This window comes from Sturnira hondurensis, unplaced genomic scaffold, assembly GCF_014824575.4.
Source record: "Sturnira hondurensis isolate 20B ecotype Veracruz unplaced genomic scaffold, ASM1482457v3 Scaffold0013299, whole genome shotgun sequence".
Lineage (NCBI taxonomy): Eukaryota > Metazoa > Chordata > Mammalia > Chiroptera > Phyllostomidae > Sturnira > Sturnira hondurensis.
This window is the reverse complement of record NW_028085930.1, coordinates 1,667,980-1,685,143: the sequence shown is the minus strand read 5'-3', so window position 1 is coordinate 1,685,143 and position 17,164 is coordinate 1,667,980.

Below are 17,164 nucleotides of genomic sequence, written 5' to 3'. Positions count from 1 at the left end.
CACATCCAATAAGGGGCTAATATCCAAGACATATAAGGAACTGATGTAACTTAATACCAAACAAACAATTCAATTAAAACACAGCCAGTAGACCTGAATAGACAGTTCTCCAAAGAGGACATACAGATGGCCAACAGACATATGAGAAGATGCTCAACATCACTAATTATCAGAGAACTGCAAATTAAAACCATAATGAGATATTATTGATACCTCACATCAGTTAGAATCAATAGGCTATCATCAATAAATCAATAAGTAAGTTTTGGCAAGGATGTGGGGAAAAAAAGCCCTTATACACTACTGATGGGATTGTAAATTAGTACATTCACTATGAAAAACAGTATGGCGGTTCCTCAAAAAAATTTTAAAAACTGTCATACAATCCGGCAATTCCACTTCTGGGCATTTGTTCACAGAAAACAAAAACACTAATTAAAAAAGATACATGAGGTCTGTCCAGAAAGTATCCAGCCATGTAATATAAAAAACAAAGACATTTCTTAATGAAGATACAAGATACAAGAAACATTGTACATAGGACAACGATGCCTCAGACCCCTTCACAGTATGCACCTTTGGACTTCACACAGTTCTCCCAATAGCCATCAGCTGCCCTGTCGTATTTTCCTGAATCTCATCGAGTCTGAAATCTCTTCCCTTTCAAAGGTGATTTTAGTTTTGAAAAAAGCCAGAAGTCGCAGGGTGACAAATCTGGGCTGTGGGGGGCTGAGTCACCTGGGTGATTGGATGTTTCACCAGAAAACTCTGCATGAGACATGATGCATGAGCTGGAATGTTGTTGTGATGAAGCTGCCAATCCCCAGTTGCCCATAGCTACAGCCTTCTGAATCATCCACATAGTTTCCGTGGAGGAATGTTCAAGCTTGATGCGAAATTTGATGCAGATTCATTGCTCTGCTCACTCAGTCATTTTCAATGCAACAGTCACACAGTGCACACGCTCACCCAACAGCATCTACTGCCCCCACTGACTAGTACAGTGAAGTCATCATTGTTCACACAATTGCATTCCAGTCCAGTCTCCACGGCTGATAGGTTATATCCATGTGGCACAAACTGGTCTCATTATCTTAACAATGGTTGGACTTTTTCAGGACAGACTTCATATGCACCCCTATGTTCACTGCAGCATTACTAGTAATAGCCAAGATATGGACGCAAGCTAGATGCCCATCAGCAGATGAATGGATAAAGATGTGGTATATATATACAAATGGAACATTATTCAGCAATAAAAAAAGAATGAAAGCTTGCCATTTACGACAATATGGATGGACTTAGAGGATATTATGCTAAGTGAAATAAGTCAGACAGAGAAAGAAAATACCACACGATTTCACTTATATATGTGGAATCTAAAAAAACAAGATGAATGAATAAACAAAACAGAAACAGACCCATATATATAGAAAGCAAGCTGACAGTCACTAAAGGTGAGGCAGGTAGGGAAAATAAATAAATAATAAAATAAAATGAATACCCCTGGCTGGTATGGCTCAGTGGACTGAGTGCCAGCCTAGGAACCAAAGGTTGCTGGTTTGATTCCCAGTCCGGGCACATGTCTGGCTTGCTGGCCAGGTCCCCAGTTGGGGGTAGGCAAGAGGCAACCAATAGATGTATCTCTTGCACATTGATGTTTCTCTCCCTCTCTTTCTCTCACTCTTCCCCTCTCTCTAAAAATAAATAAATAAAATCTTTAAAGAAAAGAAAATGAATAAATACATTAATGAAAAAGTTTAATAGAGAGGATAAATAGGAGAAAGGATAGACTCATATATTGAGGAAAATGAGCACAGTATTGCCAAACTCTACAGAAGCATTAAATTGGAATACAATCTAGTCCTAAAGGGAAAAAAAAGAAAGTGCACAATCCGTTGAGTTTGACAGTTGTACACACCTGGAAAACCTCTGCCACAATAAAGATATTGGATGGCTCTGTCATTCCACCAGTTCCCTTGTGGCCCTTTACAGCCCGTACCTCCCAGGAAACCAATCATCTGCTTTCTGCCATTCCAGAGTTCTACTCTGTAAAAAAAGGAAAAACTAATATAAATTTCACTATATAAAAAACCATGAATAAAACGAGGCTTCATTTTGTTCACTAATTTCTCTCCAGTGCCAAAGACATTTCCTGGCCTTAGCAGGTGCTCCCTCAGTATTTGGTGACTAGAGGATGGGTTAAAAAGTTAAGGGATTTAACAAAACAGAAGAAAACTCATAGACAACAGTATGCTGATTACGAGAGGGAAAGCCGGGTGGGGGAAGTTGAAGAGGATGAAAGAAGGATAAATGGTGACGGAAGGAGACTTGCCTTGGGGTAGTGAACACAAAATACAATATACATTTGATGTATTACTGGCATATTGTAGAATTGTACACCTGAAACCCAGATAATTTTATTACCGAATGTCACACCCACAAATTCAAGAAAAATGTATTTTAAAAACTGGTGACTATAGCACCTACTTATTTATTCACCTTTCAGGGAGCTGGGGGTGTAGCAGCTGCCGAGAGAGAGAACTCTCCCGCCCCTGGGCTCCGGGTCCCTTGCCTAAGTCTAAACCAGCGAGCGGTTTCACGCGGCGCAGCCAGCCCGCCCCACAGCGACCTCTGGCGAGCCTCGCGCTTCCCTGCGGCCGAGTCGGCGCCGCGTTGGCGGGCCCTCCCTCTCGCGGGCGCTGGGAACCGTGGCAGCTCCGGGCGGTTGGTTTCCTCCTGACTCCGGCGCACTTCTGCTTTTGCCTGGAGAAGGAAGAGGAAGGAGGGTTGGGGGAGGGCTGAGCGGAGGGCAAGGTCGTCTGGGAAGGGGAAAGAAGGTCAGGGTTCTGGAGCCTTCTTCTACAAGAAACGCTTTTTTCAGTACGAGGTCCCCTCATTTTTGGACAGTCTTGCTTTCTTTCCCCCGGCCCAGCTCCGGTGTCCCCTTACGCCCTTTCGGGCTGCGAGGACTTTAGGAGGCGAGTGCTGCGCCAGTGTCCTCCCTGAAGCCCGTAGTCCCTTGAGCCATCTACTAGGAATTTGGGGGTCAAAGCATTCGGTACCTCTCTGTTGGGGCCGAGCTTCTCTACGGCCCCCAGGCGCTAGGCGCAATCCCTTAGGCGCGAAGTGAGTGGACGCCCTGCCCTGGGGACCTGCCCCCGAGACCTGCCCTGAGGGAAAAGCTGGCGGCCTCGCGAGCTGAAGTCAGGGCGCCCCCTGGCGGCCACTGCAGGTAGCCCAGACTCTCTTCAGGTGTTGGGACGGTTCCCCGACCCTGCCATTAATGCAGGATCCCGGCCCATTTCACTTATCACTTGGTGCCCTTTATCACTGGAAATATACAGGATGAAATGGAACCAGGTTTTGCAAAGTTGAGGAATGACGAAAACAGGATGCTTCTTCTTGGTATTGGCTCTCAAATTTCCTGTTTTCGTGGATGTGTAAGGCCTCCGAGCGGTCTTCATTTCTGTGTAATTACCCACCCCATCTGTATTGTTCTTTTTATTCTGGTTTTGATAAGGCATGTTGTGTGATTATAAAAGGAATGCTTAGTCACTTTTCTTAAGGGAGAAAATTTTGGTGGTTTCTGTTGGAAGTCCTCCTGTTCACTGGAACGTAGGTCTGTGCTCCTTGGGAGTGCAGATTTCCTGGTTCTTTTTCTTTGATCCTGGCAGGACCATGGTCAAGTCCATTACCTTCCTGATGTTGGTGGGACTGGCCCATCCACCTCCAGAGCTGGATCCACCCTGGAGGCAGCTCTTGAACTTGTAGAATCTGAAGGCAGAGGGGAAGCAAGGAGCACCCCCCCACCCCCACAAGGTTACTCACTTTTCTTGTTGCGTACCTTGATTATAATTTTTTGTCCTTGTTAAGTTCTTGCCCACTCAAAGACCATTTTATTTTATCGTGGGAGATTTACCTCAATGTATTAGTAGCCCCTTTTACCATAGGTGAGCCCTTTTCTCAGTTGCTCCAACCTTACAAAGGGCCACAGCAATGATGAACCAGCATCCCAGGTCTGTGTGACAGTAAACAAGGTTTATAGTTCACTCCTCCAGTTTAGTCGGGGATGTGCAGTTCCTGACGTCCAGATTCTAGTAGAAGCAAAGTTAATGTGTCCCCATTTTCTCCCTTAACTAGTACAAAATTGTATTTATTTGCTCCTAATAAATACCTGGAAATACCCAGTTCAACTATTCTGCTATCATGTTCCAAANTTTCTTGTTGCGTACCTTGATTATAATTTTTTGTCCTTGTTAAGTTCTTGCCCACTCAAAGACCATTTTATTTTATCGTGGGAGATTTACCTTAATGTATTAGTAGCCCCTTTTACCATAGGTGAGCCCTTTTCTCAGTTGCTCCAACCTTACAAAGGGCCACAGCAATGATGAACCAGCATCCCAGGCCTGTGTGACAGTAAACAAGGTTTATAGTTCACTCCTCCAGTTTAGTCGGGGATGTGCAGTTCCTGACGTCCAGGTTCTAGTAGAAGCAAAGTTAATGTGTCCCCATTTTCTCCCTTAACTAGTACAAAATTGTATTTATTTGCTGCTAATAAATACCTGGAAATACCCAGTTCAACTATTCTGCTATCATGTTCCAAAACATAGACATCCTCTTCAAAGAGCTGACGATCTATGCATGTTGTGGGGTTTATTCAGGCAGCCCAGGGATAGACAGAGTGAGAACAAGTCTGGGTGCAGAAGCTGAGGTTCCCGAAGATTCTCGCTCATATGAAGCCCCAGGCCATTGTCTGGTGGGGTGGTTCTTAGGCTTTTGGAGTTCATGAAGCCATGAAGTAGCCCCCCACAGTTAATGGGAAAACAACATACTTATCAATTGTTACTTTGAAACATCAGGACATTAGCAGAACCACATGCTGTGATCAGTTCAGAAAAGAGGGGGCATTGTAACACCAAGAGTCTCTAAATGTTTTCTCATTTCACCAAGGACTAGTGGAAGAGGAAATGGATCCCAGACACCATCTGGGACGCCTGGCTGATTCCCTTAACAGGGGACTGGATGCCACAAGCATCCTGAGGCCTTGATGACCAAGGGGGGATGTCTGTTCAGGGGTTAAGTCTCTGAAAACACAGACTTCGAAGTATCAAGCTCATTTTACTTGCCCAGTCTGTGGCTTGTCATCATTTCTAGACTATGGGACCTTTGGGACAGGTCTCTGTCATTGCAGTCTCCATATTGTTTGGAGGTTCTGACTGCCCACTGATTAGCTAGCCGGCTAAGGATCTAACCTTGTTAGACCTGCTGCTGGCTGCCTGGCACGATGCCCAGCATTCAGCAGTTGTTCACCAAATTCTTGTTGCCCGAATGAATTACACTTAATTTTACTCTTTTGTATTTCCACTTAAATCATTAAGGAAGTACTCACTGTAAGCTACTTCAGAATGAGAGGGAAATTGCTAATTACATGCTGAGAGATAAACTATATTTGCTAGCTTCCTCATAGGCTATTTTATCTCAACTTTATTTCCTTTTGGTTGTATATGTTGTGTAGGGCAACCCACACTCTGCAGAGGAGAATTACTCATGCCCTTCACCCCCTCGCCTCCTAGAACAGGGGTTCTCTCAGCCTTTTTCACACTGGAATCACTTGAGGGAGGTTACAGTACTGATGCAGAGGGCGCTGCCTCTGGGAGTAGGATCTGAATTCTTGTTTTTGTTTGTTTTTTAAATCTGTTTTTGCCCATGATTCTAATATGCATCAGCAACCAAGAACCTGTATCCTAGAAGCACTTTTTCTTGCTCTACCAACTGAGCAAGAGGAAGTAGTGAGGCAGGGGGGGCATGGACAGGAGGGGAGAAACTGAGGTTCTAGGCTTGGTTCACGACTCTCTGTGGGCTTAAGCCCTTGGTTTTGTCTCCCATAAGTTGGGGACGATAATGGCCGTGTCATATGGCGCTGCCGAGATGATCTGAGTGCCTGGCACAAATGTGACAGTTATTTTTGTTTTTAAAGATTCTATTTATTTATTTTTAGAGAAAGGGGAAGGGAGGGAGAAAGAAACATTGATGTGTGGTTGCCTCTTTTGCGCCCCCTACTGTGGACCTGGCCTGCAAGCTAGGCATGTGCCCTGACTGGGAATCAAACCAGTGACCCTTTGGTTTGCAGTCTGGTGCTCAATCCACTGAGCCACACCAGCCTCAGCTATGATAGTTAGTTTCATGTGTTGCTTGTCTAGGTTATGGTACTCAGTTGTTTGGTCAAACATCAGTTGAGATGTTGATATGAAGTTATTTTTTTAGATGTGTGCAAGAGAAAAAATCTTTTTCCAACCTTTTTAAGTTCTTCTGGTTGGATTAATAATCAAATAAACATAAGGCAGATTAATAGGAGAAAATGACCAAAATGATTATATGTGTACATACAGGAAGTCTACAAGAGTATGGGACTCCAGGATAGATCTGGCAGGTAAGGCTTAAATGCCAACTTGAGCTAAGGACTAGTGAATGGGTTGGGACTTCAAAGGTCAGGAAGGCAATTCACATGGAGAAGGGAAAGCACATGTTTGGTAGATGCACGTTTGCTGGGCCGTCTTTAACAATGGGACACAGAGCGTTCTGTGGTCTCCTCCTGTGAGGCTCCTCCCTGTCTATCACGCACTAGTTTGTATTAAACTATAGTTATCGATGATAATGGCTCCCTTCCTGGAGCAGGTCCTTTATCTAAATTCTTTTAGGCAGGTAGAAGGAAGGTTAAAAGTTTTTCCTGAGTCTTTTGTTTCTTGAAACTAAGCAGCTTAAAATCATCAATATCCCAAAAGGCATATTTTGGGGTGGCAAGCCCTGCTTCCCCTCAGATGTCATTAGTATTGAAATGGGTAGACCCTGAGTAAAGCAGCTATCTTCCGATAATGTGAGTGGGCCTCATCCCCACGATCAAAGCCCTTAGAGGAAGACTGAGGTTCCCCAGGGAGGAAGGAATCTGCCTCTAGACTGCCTTTGAAGTCAAGCTTGCGACACCTGCTCCTGCTGGGTTGCCAGCCTGCCAGCATGCCTTGAAGACTTCAGGATTTCAGACTTGCCAGCTCCCATAGTCATGTTGAGCAACTGAGCAAGAGGAAGATTTAGATTTAAACTAAATCTCTCTCTCTTTTTCTCTTCTGTGTCTTTGGAAAACCCTGACTAATACAGTGCTCAGTAAATGATGGCTACTGTTGTTAGTCTCTCTCAGAAGTAGCTGTTTGGGGCAATAAATAAGGCTGCACTTTATGGGGCAGGGCACTGGGCACCATCCCAAGTGAGTGATAGGGATGAGCGCCCACTGTGAAATTCCGGAGTGTGAAGTCCAGGTGCGAAGATAATTGCATGGCCCAGAAACCCTGGTCCCTCTCTTCATCTGAAACATGGAGTTTTCCTGTAGAATGGGGATTCTGCAGCACAGGGCACAGGGCCCCCAGACCTGGGTTGGGAGGCCTGGCTTTGGGTCTGGGCTGCATGACCAGCTCACTGTTGAACCTTGGGTGACTCCCTGCCTTCTCTGGTTTTTAGCTTCTAAGGGGTTGGTCTAGGTGATGTGTGAGGAACTCTCCATCTCAGAACCTCTGAGTTTAGAGTTTCCTCTGGCAATTCCACTTGCAAAACAGGTTTCCCACTAGTCTGTTCACTTGCTGGATTTTGGTTTCTGCTTTCCATGCGGTTGCAGGTTGGGGCACTTGTATTCATGCTCAAGAGAGAGGCCATGTGGCTGAATCGTGGCTGCCCCTGACATCCTGCCTTGAGAAGATGTCTCAGACCTCACCCCAGCTGCACCTAGGCTCCTAGGGACAGAGGCCCTGGGACATGGAAAAATCCAGGCTACTACAGGTCTCTGCTGCTGGGATTCCCTTCCCAAGTCTGCTCAGGCACACGGGGACCTTTCCTTCCCTTCCAGCTTGCCCTGGAAAGAGCAGAGCCCACACATTGCAGGACTTCATGCTGTCCTACAAACTCAGGTGTGAAAGAAATAGCACAAGCTGTGGTCCTCTTCAAACGACCATAATTCTGACTATTCCCTCATCCCGTCTGACGTCAGGAACCTTGAGATACTGGTCCTCAGACATTACTGGCAAACTTCGCTGTTCCTGGTGCACAGTCCCTCTGGGCCTGACATCTCTTCTGTTTCAGTGCCAGGCTAGTGAAGCTGGAACCCCATTTACCAGGTCACCCATAGAGCCTGTGGTCATCCCCTCTGAGCATCCACCACCTCCCCAGGGCACCTTCAGGAAAACTGGTTGAAACTTAGATCTACCAAGCCTTTCCTGTCCATGAGTGCTAAGCGTATCCAGCTCTAACCTTAACTTTAGTGGCTTCAGTTTCCATTTGCAGAATGCAAGACCTGAACTCGCTGCAAAATGGTGCCCCCCACCCCCCACCCCCCCACCTGCCACCTCCCTGCAATATGCCCACCCCAGTGCTTCTGGAGTTTCCAGGAATGTTTAATGAAAGCTCACCATTTCTCTCACCTTTTACTCTGGACTGCCCCGCCCCCTGGTGGCATGTGGCTGTCTGTGAGGCCATTTGAGTGTGGGGACTCTTCTCAGCCATTCCTGCGCAGGCCTGTGACGGCTGTGAGGCTATCTTCCTGTCCAGGGGTCCTTTGCCAGACTCAAAGCTGCAGTCCTCAAGCATCCAGAGGGGCCGCACTGTTGTAGTCTCCCTGTGACCAGGCCGTGAGCTCAGTGGAGGCCGCAGAATGCCCCCTCCCTTGCTCAGGATTGCATCCAGGGTCTTAGGCACCGATGCAGTGCTGCTTGCGGTACTGGGGCTCATAGGACCCCCCAAGGAGAACTCTTCTCCTCAGGCTGTGATTCCATACGACCCTGACATGTATCCGTGATTAACTCCTCAGATGGACCCCACGTATTAGAGGTCTGCTGTTTGCAGGTGATAAAAACTCTACTTAAGCTGCCTGTGATTTTTTTTTAAAGGAAATTTATTGGTGTATATCACTGAAAACTCATGGTAAGTCTCAGGTATGGCTGGAACCAGGAGCTCAAACAGTGTGGTCAGAACTCAGCCTCTCTCCTGTCTGTTCTGCTTTCTTCTGGGTTGGTGTTACTCTCAGGCAGGCTTTTTCCATTTGGGTGCCCCCCAAACTTCCAGGCTTATGTCTTCCCTACAGCTATCAGTCTGGGTGGAAAAGGAGCTTCTCTTTGCATCTAGTACCTATGAAAGTTCTAGAATTAGATCTCCTTGGCTTAATTCACTTGCCTGTTATGGAAGCATTTCCTTTGGAAGCTGGAGGTAAAACATACATCCCCTCCTGTGAGTGGGACATGGGGGTATGTGCGGCTCCATCTGAACTACCAGAATAAGATGGAAGGGGGGGCTGTTCCCCTAAAGAAAATCAAAGTTCTCTGAGAAGGAGAAAGGAGAAAAGAGGTCAGGTAGGAACAAAACTTTGGGTCACATCCAGGCACTCCCACATCCCTGCGTGGAGAGCAGGTGAGGCTCACGTTGTTGGGAGCCAGACTACAGCTAAAGGCCAGCACAGAGTGGGTGCGGCCAGCCAGATGAAAAGCACGTGCCATGAGAGCTCAGAGGACAGAGTGAATGTTTAGACTGAAGCTTTATCACAGAGCAATGCTTCCCGTGGTTTAAGGTGCTTGTGAATCACCTATGATCTTGTGTGTGGGTTCTGGCTCAAGGTCTTAGAGCCGTGGTGGTTCTCAACAGGGGATATCAAGCAGGAGGACTGGGTGTGGATTTCCTTTAAAAAATATTCTCTTCATTGATATCCCTGCATGGAGATATTTTCCCTGCATTTTATACTGTTTCTGAAATGGATACCAAACTAGGAGCAAAACAGGTGTACCACGATTCCCTGAGCCACTGTGAAGGGCTGGCTCAGTTGCTGTGTAAACAGTTAAAGGGAAAAAAACCATTTTCCTCTCTGATTCTACAAGAATTCCTGTGATGCTTTACTCCTTGCGCGCTGCTTTTGATAGTCCCAGATCCTAAAGGCCAGAGCCCTGGGCACTGACTTCCCCTGAAGAGATGGGGCCTGCAAGTGCCCTTAGAGACAGAGTCTGACCCCAACCAAGGAGCGCCACTAATGCGGTAACGACAGGCACTGTCACAGCCAAGTAGTGGAGGCCAGAGCCGGTTTGGACCACCAGGGCCGGTTCCAGCAATCCAGTCCCACCTTTCTCTGGGGCTGTCTGTAACAAGGCGGGTGGGGGTTGGGGGTGGGGTGGGGTGGGGTTCTCTGGGTGTCGAGGTGCAGTGGCGGGTCAGCTGCGTCCCGTTAGCCCGGACAGGCCCTGCGCAGGACGTGAGCGTAATGGGGACCATGCCCAAGCTAATGGGAAGCAGCCGCTGCACCCCGGTCAGCCTCATCCTCCCACTGAGCCGGAGAGCGGCGGAGATAAAACGGAAGCGCCGCGAGAGGCACTTTGATTCCAATACGAAACAAATTATTACTCCTGGAATGGAGCAAACAAAATAAGTCAGAGTGAAGACGTATGTATGGCCGTCATGCCTCCCCGCAAAGGCCACTACCGGTGGCCCCAGGCCTGCCGACCCCGGGACGCTTGGCGAGGATGGTGCACTGGGGAGGCAGCTTTCTCACTGGGGCCAGGAGCTGGAGCCCCCAGGCTCTGGGCCAACCCCCCAGGGTGTCCTAATCCTTTAAGTCAGTTGTGTACCCGCTGCTGTGCAGGCTCATAATTGAGCCGGTCACCTCCCTGCCAGTGGTCTTCAAACTTGGGTGAGGGAGCCTCAGAATCTCCAGAAGGACTTGTTAAAACACAAATTATTGAGAGCCACCCCCCAATTTTTGGTTCTGTTGGAGTGAGGTGGGGCCCGATAATTTATAGTTCCCAGGTAATACTGCTGCTGCTGCTGTTTCAGGAGTGCACTTTGAGAGCTACCTGACAAACACGCAGCAGGGGCGACCTTGGCCCCACCGTCCGACATTCCAGGGGCTGAGTCCCAGCGAGGTCTGCAGGTGGGAAACGACCTAGTAACTGCTCAAAGCCCCCACAGACTGATGGATACGCCTACCTTCACTTACATTTGGAGCCTGTTTCTGACTTGTTAACTCTGTTCAGTGGTGAGCCAATCCAGTCTAGCTCCCAAGCTCAGGGGCTGGAATTTTCCAGCAGCCTGTGCAGGTGAGCAAGCAACTGTTAAAGGCCTTGGGACGACACTGGTTGTCCCAAGGTAGCCCCGGTAGGTGATGCTTCTTTTCTGGCTCCCTGGCCTCTAAAGAGGTCCCTGACTCTGTGCACCCTGCCTAGGCCAGATGTCTTTCTTGACAGAGTGTAAGTGTGTGTGTAGAAGGGTAGGGGGAAGGTGGTGGGGAGGACAGTGGCAGTAATTCTTGCTGGGGTGACAACTGAGGTCCAAGGACCTTGCTTAGGGATCTAAGAACCTAGAAGGGTTAGACTTACTATGTGTTTTAGGTGTGGGATGTCTGGGACGGGTGCCTTCCCTTCTTGCATTCCCTAGAGCAGACCAGCAGTTCCCGAACTTGAGTGTGCACCAGAATCACCTGGAGGCCTTGGAGTGCTGTCCCCACCCCCAGAGTTGCCATTCAGTGGGGCTGAGGTGGGGCTGAGAGTTTGCATTTCTAACAGGGTGATGGTCTGGCTTCCAAACTTTGAAAATCCCGACCCTGGCTGCGTTGGGCATCTCTAAGCCGTTGCCATAGCCTCACAACGATCATGCTGTGTGCACCCGCCCCCCTCTGTACATTCTCTGTGCAGTCACTGGCCTTTGCATTGCCTGCCCTTCCTACCTTGCAGGAGGCAATGCTGGCAGTTTAAGATGGTTCAGGCTTGGGAAAAACAGCATCCGCCAACCCATCACCCTCATTCCTGCACGCAGCCAGACATGACAACTCCCTGCTCCTTCCGGCCACCCCTCACCCTCTAGGTAGTAGGGTCTCCTCACCCTCATATACTCCCTTTAATATGCTCCTTAGGGTCTGCAAAAGGCCAGGCCTAGAGGGGTTGCTATTTGACTTCTGCCAGTGATGGTCTTTCTGGGGTAATACTCCTTGCTATTCTGTGCCTTGCACACCACAGCTATTTATGAAATATTTGTTGATTGGCTGAATATTTGGGGAAACCTACCAGGAGGGGAAACAAAACAAAACCAAGTGAAGAGGGTCCTCAAGCCTGCCATGGCCTCAGGCAAGGTTTCGATCAGTGTTATTCAGTTTGGCTGAGGAGGCAAGGTCTCTCCTCTCCAGTCTCATGTGGGAACCTCAGTGGGTGCAAGAAAGCAAGATCTGTGTCATTCAGTGTTGGGAACTCAGAGGCTACCCCAACAAGGTAGAAACCTTGGAAAAGAAGGGGCAGGTCGTCCCTGGGGGGCTGAGGTCAGCCAGGGCCATGGGGAGCTACCCTTTGTTCTGGTGTCTTGGGATCTCTGGAAGGAGCAAATTTCTTTAGGAGTTTAACTGAATGTTTACACCAAGAGGTTTAGAAAATGTCAAAATGTGAATAATTATGGCTTTTTTTTGGATTAGGATGTCAGCCTCCAAATTAGATGAAAATAAGCCATGTGCAACCCATTAGGTTTTTGTAATTTTCCTTTTAATTGGTTCTACTTTGAGACTGTGTGTTTAGGGAATGGCTGAATTGGCTGCAGGTTCCCTATCTGGTTATTGCCATCATTCTCAGCTCTAGTTGTACATTGGAAATACCAGGGTTGCTTTGAAAAATCCTGATGCCCTGGCTACATCCAAGATGTGGAGCCGGAGCACAGTATCTTTAAAACTTCCCAGGTGAGTTGTGGAGTGCAGTCAGCATCAAGTGTCTCTGGGCCACTAATTAAGTGTTTGGAGGGGCCAAATGGAAGCAAATCAGATTCTTTGGGAGAACCTGCTTAGGCTTGACTGCACTCTCCACACACAGAGAGACCATCAGAAACAACAGCGAGACTCTCCTCTTTACTGACAGCTCTATTATCCAGGGTCAGGGGCCCATACCTCACCCAGGTGGGCCAGTTTCTCTCTCACATGACAATGGAATTGGGACTCAGAGATTGTAGCTCTAGCTGGTCTCCTTGTTTGAACAGAGCAGGGGAGAGGCCTACTCAGAGCAGCAAGAAAAGTTAGCCTGCAAAGGGAAGCGATCAGGGTTCTTGCCACCCCTATCGCTCCCAGTCCAGCCCTTCAGGGGGTCAGGCTGCCACACTGCTGGGCTTCAGGGCTTCAGGGGCCATCTACAAATCCTTATAACAATCTCCCCCAACTCCACTGCATAGTGTAAGCCAGCTCTAGTGATACTGGTGACCAAAGAGGCCTAACATGTGTGCAGACCACAGCACAACAAAAGCACACAAAAATAAACATGTATTCACCCCCATGCATACACCCTCACACACACATCCGGTGTTTGCACCAGGCTCTTTGTAACTCCATGTGGTCCCAATGGAAGATTCTTTGGAAGCTGTATTTTCTGGAATCCACTTGGAGAAACCTCAGCTTTCAATTCAATTGGGAACAGCAGTGGTTCCCTAATGTGGCTCCATGGCTTCATCAGAATCACCTGGAGGAACTGACTCATGGATTATAGATTGCCAAGCACCAGACCCAGAGAGGGAAAAGCTATCCAGTTTGAAGCTATCCAGTTGCAATCTGTGCTTTACCAACTTTCTGCATGAGATTTTTATGTACAGTTGAGTCTACCGGGATAAGATTGGCTGAACTAATGCAATTTATGAAATTCCTCTTTAGCTTTTGTTTTAAAGATGGAGGTGATGTTCTTATCAAGTCTGGGTAAGACCGACCTAGCCTCTGGAAACAGGAAGTAGAACCCGGTGAAGTTTGGGCTTGTTAGAGCACATGGAAACAGTCAAGCCAAAGGGACCTTTCCAGGTTGGTTGGTTGGTTGGTTGCTTGAGGCGGTCAAAAGAACCAGATCATTTGCTTTGCCTTCTCAGCTCTAGACACAATCCCCTCCCCCCACAAAAGTGTGTGTGAAGCAGCAAATGTACCTTTTATTTTAGAAACAAACATATCATATCTGATCCAACAATAGCTGGATCCCTGTGAACGAAGCGTTTGCATACTTTCCTGTTTTAACGGTTCTCGCACAAGCAGCCCAAGCCCAGGCCTGTGGATAGGTCCTGAGCTGCCCAACTGGAGGGCTGGAAATGACCCCTGCAGTTCTGAGAGCCTGGATCCGGCCTAGTGCCAGGGTTCAGGCTTGTGTCTGACAGCAGCAGTAGGGTCAGGAGTTGAGGGAAAGGGCAACTACAGTGCTCACCAAGACCAAAGCCAATGCCAGAAGCAACAGCAGTAGCAGCTGCAGAGGCAGTAGAAGCAGTAACTACCATGTATCGAGGATTTCTTTGTACAGGCACCAGGCTAAGTGATGTAATTATTTATTTGAATACTTAAAAAAAAGCTCACTGTGGTAGATTATTATTCCAATTTTTAGAATGAGGTTCAGAGAGGTTTAGCAGCTTTTCTAAGGTCACACAGCTTCTAAGGAAAGATCCAGGATTCAACTGAAGGCATGTTTAGCTCCTATTACAAGATACAGCACATACAGTCCCAGGTCAAAGACACTATTTTGTATGCCAGCTGGGAATACAGGGCTTTGTTCCTAGAAGCAGGCCAGACACTTTGCTGCTCCCTGCTTTCTTTCAAGACACTTCTCTCAGCACCTGGCTCCACTGGTCTCCAACAAAGGGAGAGAGCTGTCAGCAGGGGCTGGAAGGCCTTCTCCCAGCTCAAAGCAATCCCTGAGAGTGGGACCATGACTCTCCTTTGGGAGCTAGCAAAGGACTCAAGATACATTGATAAACTGCTGATTATGTATTTGGCAACTCAGAGATTTTCCTGGACCTGAAACAAAGAGAATTATGTATGTATGTGTGTGTGTGTGTGTGTGTATGTGTGTGTATATATATATATATATATAATATTGTATATATATTATATACACAAATTATATATACATACATATATATATATTATATATACATACATATAATATATATATATTCCACTCATATGCTGGATTTTTAAGCATTCACTGAAAATCATGTTTCAAAGAATAAAATATGGAGAAACCATCATAGTGTATGGTTAAAAGAAGGATACAAAATTGCAAATTCTACATAAATGTATTCTTTTAATTATGGAAATTAGACTTACTTTCATTAAAATATACAAGTATAAATACAAGACCAGAGGAAAGTAACAAAATGTTAACCGTGGTTACTTCTTGGGGAAGGGATGGGATTACCTGTAATTTTTTCTTAAAGTTTTTACCCAATTTTCTTCCATTTGAATTGTCTTTGTAAATGGGAAAAAAGGTGAGCATGTAAAAGGCCTTAATATGTGGCCCTGGAGGTGCACAGGTATGGTTACTTTTGCTTACCCTGCCTTGGATTTTTGCGTGCGGAAGGATCTTCTGGCCTCGACGTTAAGGCCTATTTCAAGAGCGAGAATCGAGATGTCTTGAACCAGTACTGCCGCAGCTAGGCAGACCCTGAGCGAGGCCATGTGTGGTGCCTGTGGGGGACCAGCCCCTTCTGGACCTCGAGGGACTTCTAATTTGGTTGGGGAAATGAGCATTGCAAAAAATGGAGATAGCCAAGCTCCAAGACGACTATTAAGTAGGGGTGGAAATGGATCGGAGGGGGAGGGCAGGGTTTCCTGGGCCTAAGCCACGGCCAACGCAGTGCCAAGCAAGGTTGAGGTACAGAGAGTAAAGGGGCTTGAGTACAGCCTGGGGCTCTCCCTGGGGTCCCCAGGGTCCACGGGCCGCCTGCTGGGACACAGCTGGAGGAAGCCCGCGGGTTGCGTCTTCCCAGGTCCGGTCCTGTCTCTTCACGAGGCCAGGTCAGCGGGGAACCCAGCGGAAGCCGCAGAGCAGCTGGACAACCAACGCAGAGCTTTGACTCTGAACAGTCCCGTAGTCTGAGCGACCCGAATCCCCGGTGCTTACAGGGGTGCGGGGCCGGGGCTGAAGACTGAGAAATAGCAGGGGGTCTGGGCAGTGGCTGAAGGTGCGGCTACCACTTCTAGGGTCCAGCAAGAATGAGATCACCTGCTCTGCGCTGTGGTATCTTCTTGCCCAGTGCAAGCCTCTCTCGTGGGCACAGCTCCTGGGCTGCTGAGGGAGACAGTGATGATGTCATTTGGTGCCAGCAGAGGGCAGCCTTGAGGGTGCGCAGCCTCAGGGCGACCTCACCAAGCTGCGGGCTCCCAGCGGTTGGCGGCAGCTCAGGAGCCCAGAAACCAGTGACCTTAGTCTGCAGGAGCCGGGCTTTGAGGCCCAAGGGCATCTGGCGAGATGAAGTCAAGCTACAGCCCCTAGGCAACCTGTCTCGAAGAGTGAGGGCTTAAGGAGAGGAAGCAAAGAGACAAAACCCAACACACACCTGAATGTATGTGTATTTAAGCAACAGATGAACCTTTTTTTAAAAAAAAATAACTTTTATTTACTTCTTTATTTAGAGGGGAGGGAGGGAGAGAGAAAGGAAGAGAAACATCCACAGGTTGCTTCTCTTTCACACTCTGGGCAGGGACTGGATTGAAACCCAGGCATATGCCCTGCACATAATTGAACCATCGACCTTTTTTGCTTTGCGACCAACCGAGCCACACCAGTCAAGGTCTGTAGGAACCTTTTAAATAATGCTGGTGAGAGCTAGGATCGTTTTCGCGTCTTTGGCTGGGGAGGGCAGGGCATAGGAGCCCCATGGCTCTGAGCAGCAGTGCATGGATGACACGGCACAAAGAGGGTCCTGGCCTTCTGTGTTGGGGGCAGAGGGACCGCTAACCGGGGATTCCAACCCCGACCCTGGGCACTTCCTGCCTGTCGAAGTTAGGGCCACTCACTGCACTGCTGTCACTTCCAACTACTCACTTCTGTAGAATGGGCACGGTAAGCTCCAGTCTTTTAAAGATTCCAGACAGAAGTTCCAGGAATTCAAGTTTCGTCACTTCTTTGGTTCTGGCCTGACACCCTGCTGCTGGTTTGTTACTAGGGTAAAAGGATCCTGTCGGCCGCGTTTGTCTGACCTAGCTGTCATGGAGACGCAGGCTCACCAGGCTTTGGGACCCGAGTCGTGCCTGGTGGGGCCTCGGCCTTGGAACCTTCCGGTGCTCTTTCGTGTCATTGGTCGAGCCCCTGGACTCCCTTGCCCTGGGCAACCGGGTCACCGAACTCCGGAAGAGTGCACTTATCAGCGA